This window comes from Convolutriloba macropyga, chromosome 5, assembly GCF_964194025.1.
Source record: "Convolutriloba macropyga chromosome 5, txConMacr16.3, whole genome shotgun sequence".
Classification (NCBI taxonomy): domain Eukaryota; kingdom Metazoa; phylum Xenacoelomorpha; order Acoela; family Convolutidae; genus Convolutriloba; species Convolutriloba macropyga.
In genome coordinates, this window is record NC_134472.1 from 43561961 (window position 1) to 43570328 (window position 8368).

The following is an 8368-nucleotide window of genomic DNA, read 5'->3' on the forward strand; positions in this document are numbered from 1 at the left end:
TACCAAAGGTTACAGAAATAGCTATTTTGACAAAAAAATTGTAATATAAAAAGATAAATTTTGGATACTCATCAATTTGTATTACCGTAAAAAGCATTAAGTTTCAGTTAAAAGCTTTAGTTATCTTCTTCAATGGCTGTCTCGATGCAAAACTTGAAATTTGATTAATTTGGATTAGTCATAAGACTGAAAAAGAACATCAATGCTGTCAAGTCACAATATGGTGTCATTGGGCTCCTTGGATAAATTATAAACCTCATACTATGTGAACTTTTGAATTGAAAAAAAATTCTTTTAATTGGTATTTAAAAATGCAAAAAAATGTTTAAAAAATACAGAACCAAAATACAATCCGAATCCTTCCTTCTTCTTTGCAAAACTCAAGGATGGGACCAAAACTGACTTGCTACTGGTGCCCGACTGTTAAAAAACGCAATTGTTCTAAAATATTCGGCAATAGTTTTTTTTGGCAAACGGAACTCTTAATATGTCAAAAATTTTTAAAAAAATTTACTACCGGTTAAAGTGGTTAAAGTGGGTCAAATAGGCATATTTGTTGTCCTTTTTTATGAAGAAAAATGGAAAAAATGCTGAATTTTCTTAAAATTTAGCTGAAAATTTTGCCAAAACATTTAATCGAAACAATAAACCAACTCTCTTCTATCTTTAAACGTTAAACCAGTTGGACTAACGTTAATTTTTTTCAACATATTTTAGCAAAAATTGATCAAATTTGAAGCAGAAATTACGAAAAATGTGAACAAAACAACGATAATTCACAAATCTGTTCGTCACTACTTGCAAAAAGCGGAATTCGAAAAATCTTTTCAATATGAAATTCTTCGCTTGACAATCTTTCTAATGATACCACTCACAATCCGCTATGATGAATATATCAATCGGCGAAAATTGTCTGAACAAAAAAATCAGTTGAGCATATAGTTCCTCCCCCACTAAAGTGGGTCGGAACAATTCACTGCTAATTTAGACTAATTTGGGTTGGCTTTACTCAATTGTTTCTCAAATTACTAGACGTTGGCATGCTTGCTATATGAGACCATTATTGCTGTTATTTTCTTTATTTGTAATCGTGAGGCTGCGCATCCCATCAGATCGTGGCTTGCAGTCGCATCGCATTACTTTTGCTATTTTAATACCTTTGGCTCAAGTCTTGTTAAAATTGAAGGAGGGTTTTGTTGTATGCAAAACAAATTTGTTATTCTATCAATTTCCTTTCTTGCGGCGCCAAAGTTGGCAATTGTTAGGATTACATGCCTGTTTTCAATATTACACGCAATCATATCTATTTGATCAGTATAATTAGGAGGGTAATACATGTCATGTCATGATGGAAGATTTCTATTCAAGAATGCTAGAGAAATTTGTGTATCAAATTCCGTCCAAAATAGATTTAAGATCATCATCAGAACACTGTTATTTAACACCATTTCTCAAGAACTTTATAACTATAATTCTATACTAAAACTAGAAGATGCATAGTTTTAAAAGAATCTCATTTACATCAATCATAACATCTCACTACTATTACTGAGAAATCATATACAAAAAATGCTAAGATCCAGATCCCAAAATTATATCAATGCTGCTGCTAACATAAATATGGAAAAAATGAAAATAAGAGGACACTCTAAAAATTTGTAAATGAGCTAAGCATCAAAAGTTCAGATTGATTTTTTTTAATCTTGTCAACTTTGTTACCAATTAACACCATGATCAAACTCAACGGCATTCCGTTTAGACAGACTTGTCAGTTAGTTATACGGTAGTTTTTTTGTAGTTTTGTATGAATTGGAAAAGTGGCTGTGAATTTAAGTTGAGCTCCTTGTGAGTTTTCAATTTATGCACAGATTAAATGACTTTTTTTCAATGTCTGCTTTACATGTAGGATTTATTTCCAACACAAAACCTTTTGCCAAAAAATGTCTTTTCTGAAACGCATGTCTGAAATTCAATTATAGTCCCAAATTCGGTACAAAAATTTTGCGCAGCTGTCAAAGTATTTGAAAACAACTTTTATTCTTTTTATATGATTAAGGTTTTCTGATACTTTCATTCAGTAATGTTTTTTTGGAAATTTTGCTAATTTAAGTTAGCTTGTCGTGAATGTAAATTACTAAATTACTCTATGCATTATATTGAACGAGCTTAGCTTTTTTGGAAGTTGTTACGAATAAAATTAAGAGAAACTGTTTCCTTGTTTCAAAAATCTGAACTCTAATTTAAAAACCTCGTTTGATAACTCTGTCATAACGTTTTCATTAAAATGGCAATTAATCCCGGAAGTAATGTCAACGAATACCAAATTCTCCTCAGAAGTATTAATGGGAAACGGATTAACGTAAGTGGGGTCAGGCTCTTATTAGCGACTCGATGTCTTTTTTCCTCAGGAAACTGCTTTCGAAATTTGCACTTTTTCAAAGCTAATAGAGTCTAAATTTTATGACGTCGGCATGAAGTGGCTGGATGGGAAAATTGACAGCCTAAAAACTCTCTCACGTCTTCATTTAAATTATGTCAATTTCTTTTCAAAATGGTTTTCACAAATTTCTCTTGGGGCAAGTAGTCTTGAGTCCAATCTTATCTCAAAGGGAAGAGACCTTGAGAATGCACTTTTTGGAGCAAAAGTTGGCGGTTCACTACATTAGTTTTGCACGGGACACGAAGAAATGACATTTTCAGCAGATACAGCCCCCCCCCCCCCCTCCCCCCAACTATCGGATAAATCGCGTATTTTATAACGAGGGTTGACCACTGATCTCATCAAACGTTTTAAAGAAAAACCAGTGTCTTAGAACAGGGTGGGAATTTGTCTTTTTAGTTGCTCCATAGTCCAACTCCCATCTTAAAACTTTTCCCAAAAAATTTAGTTACCAGTTAGCTTCCTTCAAACATCTTAAAACAGCAGCCAACGAAGACACAGTGTATTCTCCAACATTCTCCGCCAATTACAGAGTGAGAAGATTTTGTTCTCTTTAAAAAAAACGCAAGCACACTCTGCTCTATTCAGTTTAATAGATAGTTACACTATGTGCATACCATTGACTCCCCTGCTGTATATTATGACTACAGTTATATTTGAAGTTCATCTTCAGTGTTTTACAAAGTCGATTAGTCAGAGAGAAATAGGTAAGTTTTACTTCGTACGCAAAAATAAATAGCCATAAATCTATAGCCTTTAAGGCTACAAAAGGAGATCAATTAGGGTCTGCCTTAACGGATGGAGATATAAAAATTTCTTACCATAAAAAGAACTCGCCAAAACACAAAGTAAACCTCTTTCCGAGAAATTTCACCAGTAAGACATTAATAAAACACAAATCGACGGACAGAAAAAAACTGGTCTCTTTCAACCACAATTGATAATATAATTTTTGACATCGATAATCTTTCTTTAGATGATGTCAGAATTAATGAACAAAACATAGCTTACGGTATCAAGCTTATAGTACAACACCAATACTCAAATAAGTAAACCAGTATTTCTCAAATTTTTTTGAAGTAAACCAGTATTTCTGAAATGTTGCAAAAAAAGTTCTCGTTCGGGACATAATATTTCAATTTACTAAATCGTCAAGAAAAAACTCACAAGTGATGTACCCATATTTATGGGGCTCAGTTCCTATGCAACAATCTTTAGTGCCATTTGACGGCACATATTCAACATATAATACAGAAGACTTTTAATTGCTATCAGAGCAAATATGGTCATGACAGCTGGATCGGAAAAAACTGATTAACCTTCATGAGGTTTCTATCATCAAATGGATAGTTATGATACAAACAACACCAATTCGCCCGGCACAGCTCTGTTAACCACACCTTTTGCTAGAAATTAGAAAGAATAGGCAACTTTTTCGCAGAGAACTTCAAAAGACATTAATTAAACAACAATATCAAACACAAGATAAATAACTCTTGTTGAAAAATTCTCATGCATATGGAGAGCAATTAAAAACTATTGCTCTTAGAATCCAACAATTGTCTGAAAAATCATTTATCAGCGCATCAGACATGAGAAATGCACAAATGAACGACGCCCTAGTCAAGGCAGTTGGTTCATGGTTAGCACGAATAGCCCTAAAAAAGATTGCTAAACACAAATCAATGGCTCTAAAACACATATTCTAATTGCCAAACTTGTAGCAGAAATTCACCAGTAAGGTGTTCTTGAAACACACGTCGATCGACACAAGACCATAGCAAATTCCATAATCCTAACTACAAAAAATATAAACACAGATGTTGAAAATCTTATCGCAGGCGAGATAAAAGCTACGTAACAAGACATCTTGAAGCAACAGCAGAGATCAACACGACTCATCTCGCCATAGCAGACCCAATCGAACTTCATCACATAATTACACAATTTATAATAAATAAGGAAACATAAATGGCTTTAAACCAAAATGTAGAATTTTCAGAATGACAAACGATCTGCTTCATACAGAAATCACAACTCAATTTCTTAAACATAATCACCAAAATATCGCAGAAATGGTAATTTTAATTGAAGAGCTTTCTCATGAAACCGCCTTAAAAATGTTATTCATTCATTGCTAGGACAAGAACCGACAGACAACACAACTGTTCAATCAGAATCAATAGAAACAAAAAAATGTTTCCGAATAAGAGGAACATTTTATTATTAAGGAAATGTATACTGCATTTTATTAATAATTTAATATTAATAAATTTATACTGCCAAATTTAATTATTAACTTTATTTTATTATTAATCAATTTATACTGTCAAAATCATCAAAAAACAACAATTTGTTAAAACTACTAACCTTATATAATTCCCATACAGATAACCACAACCGAACTTTGCCACCATCACAAGTAGAGATAGGTTTTCTCATTGATTCATGCGCTATTCTAAAGTTACTTAAAGGCAAGTCATGGAACGAAAGAAATGAGTATCACAGATTCCAGCTAAAAGCATTTAAATCTGTTCTCTCAGCAGCAAAGAATACGAAACAGCAATCAAAGGGAACAATGACACCAGATTGTCCAGATGTCACAGGAAGCCGCAGATAGCAAACCACAACTTTCATTTTATAAGCACAAAAATTAGTTTTTAGGAACACCATGCTCAAAAATAAACAAAATTGATTAAATGCGTGAAAAACAAATTACCCATTAAACAATATTACGATTACAAAGATTTTAAATTCAATGACTGATCAATAAAAATGCCACAGTACTACTACCCGTATTTTCCAGTCATCGCATATCAAAATTTATTTTTCCAAACTTTACAACATCGTATTCTGACATAATCACTCACTTCCTACAAATGTAAAAACCGTTACCCAAACAAGCCTCCTTTCTTTACCTCAGATCTCTCATTTGTACCAATATTTAAGATATATTGTCCTCCATCGTCACAAAATGGATATGAATAAACTTGAATTCCCATTTAATTTCAGTAAACAAATAGAGGTCCAAAGCCCTTTCAACCATCCAGTAGGACCAAAAATTGCACTATTAGTTTACGCACAATAGTACATATCACTAATGGATTATCAGGCAACAAAATCAGGCGTAAAATAAATGACGGAATTCAGGGACGCTTATTTGGCAATTTATTTATCTGACAATATATCAGAAAGACCAAAAAAACTATACTGCCTAAATTTGAATAAAAAACAGAAAGCATTTCAAATACCAGATAATATGTCCCCATTCACAATGCAGAAATGTTTTTCGAAACATTTTATTTTGAACACATCAGGGGAGACCAAGTACATTTTGAAAAACCAGCTCAACTAATAAAACAGTGTAAAAGAAGGTATGCAATTTTTAAATTTAATGTACGTAAAGTCAAACTAGAACTCAAACTACCTCGCCGCAATATTCAGAAAACTTGCTTTTCGAATGCTTCTACAACCACAAGAAAGAGTACAAAATCTGCTCGATACAGGGAGCCTTTTTGATAAAAATTGCTGCTCTAAATATTCACTGCCTGTCTAGAGGAAACACTTTTATTTATGCGGTTATTATTCTCCAAAAAGGAGGACCACTAAAGATATTCCTGGATGCTCGTCAATTGAACACAAAGATTAAGGACAAATTGACAAAACGTAATTGGGCAATTGAAACGTTGCAAGTAATTCAAAAAAGCAATAAAGGACTGGTTTTCTAAATAGCCATGAACGTTGCTTTTACTCTAATGCCGCTCAATAAAATTTAGGAACGGATAACGGACTTCGTTTTTGCTGGACAAAAATTTTGCTTTTTTATACATTTTATGGTAACCCAGCCCATTTCTCATCATTTATGAGCTGCATTTTTGAATCAGTCATTTTACATAAATTGACAATTCACTCACTTATACGAAATCTTCATAAAATATGAAACAACAGACACATTGTTGAACACTTTCAAAGAATATCACCTTATACTCAGAAATGAAAACATCTTCCCCAAATAAATCCTGTTTTCCTTTTAAGAACTTTTATTTTCTCGGCCACCAAAAGAAAATCATATTTACCCACTAAAATTAAAGATTGATGGTTTTATTAGACTACAATAACAAGAAACACAAACGAAGTACAGAACTACATTTCTATGCCCACATGTGCATGCCAAAAAAACTTAAGTTTAAGGCTTATCTTAAGACCATTATACCTACAACTTACAGACTCAATTGGTTTTTATTGATCACCAGTATTGCAACTAATGTTGGACAATTTAAAAAAAATGAGAGGCGGAATACTAGGTCTTGCAAACCCAATCCCAGACAAACACTGCTAAATTGTCTGTGATGCCTAAAATTAGGCGCAGCATTACTACAAACAAACAGTTTTGAGAAAATAGAAATTATTTTTGCAAACTCTTGTTTGTTCTTCACGACAGAGCTTCGAATTTAAAACATTTTGAGAGAAAACTAAGTAACCGTATATGCACTCTGAGAATATTATTTTTTGATACAAGGGTCATGACAACCTAATCTTTTCTGCACAGATCATAAACCACTTCTCTTCTCATTCACAAAAAAAAACAAACCCAATCACAGAGTTTACAAATTTCACATTATTGCAAAAAATTTTCCAATTTTAGACATTGTTTGGACAAAAAAGAATTTTTTTTCACTCTCTTGGACCTACTGAGTTGCTCGTTAACTATAACTACGCATGAACAAAATCTTAGAATGGTAGAAAAATTACATACAAAAAATTCTTAACACATAACCAAAAAACTTCCACTCTACCCTGTCACTCTTCTGTCTCAAAAGAACATCTTAACAATGTAAACACAAATTTCACTACAGGAATTGTCACATTTTCCCGTATATTTAAAAATAATTGTCAATTATCTTAAAGTACAAAAATCAATTGATTAAGAGATCAATAAATTACAAAGCTAACGCAGAAGCATATCAAGTTATAAACAAAAAGGTTGTTATATTGAAATTGAAAAAAAAAAGGAATCTTCCCCAGATTATGATGAGTAAGCAAAATTATATTCTTACTTCCAGCAATGGATGATTTAATACCGATAACAACAGAAATTTTTAATTTTTTCTCATCTGAACTAGCAGAAATCGCCGAGACAATTTTCCGTGAATCGCAGCAACAAGACCCAGCAGTTTGCCGAATTGTACTTTAGAAAAAATACAGGAATCGTTCAACAACACCAACACTCACAATACGAGCAATCAAAGGATTGCTGCATTGCTACCGCGGTTTTCACGATTTATGCTTAAATGAAACAAATCAACTTTCATATTATTTACAGGAATCCAATTACCTCATACTCATTACCTATTGGGACAACCAAGAGATGACAAGACAAAAGGAGGCATAGCAGAGGAATTTTTCTTCCACAACCTCCAAACACGGGTAGCAGTTTTTGTACAAGATTAGGTTTGGTTAGAATGCTGTGCAATTAAATCTTTGCTCCATCGAAAAGCGAATCAATTATTTGGTCACTGGATCGCTAATAACGGTATTCCAGTTATTTTAGTCCAGATAATGGAATTGAATATCTTGACAACAAAATCACACGTTTTTGTCGGACATGCAATGAACAAATTAATTCGCGCGCACCATTCGATCCGTTGTCAAACGGCTTAGTTAAAAAAACTTAACAGAAAATTAGAAGCCATTTTACGCTTTGTTTTGAATACACAATATGACACATGGCCTGACATGATAAAACAATCTCCCCCACAATTTTAACTCACCAGTCCGCAGAAACATGGGATTATTACCTTAAGAAATCATGTTTGGCATAAAACTAAAACGACCAACAATATTCCGTTTATCTTCCACTAAAGATAATTTGGGAAATATTAGGCCAACAGAAAACGCACCACGTAATTTGCTTTCAAAACACACTCA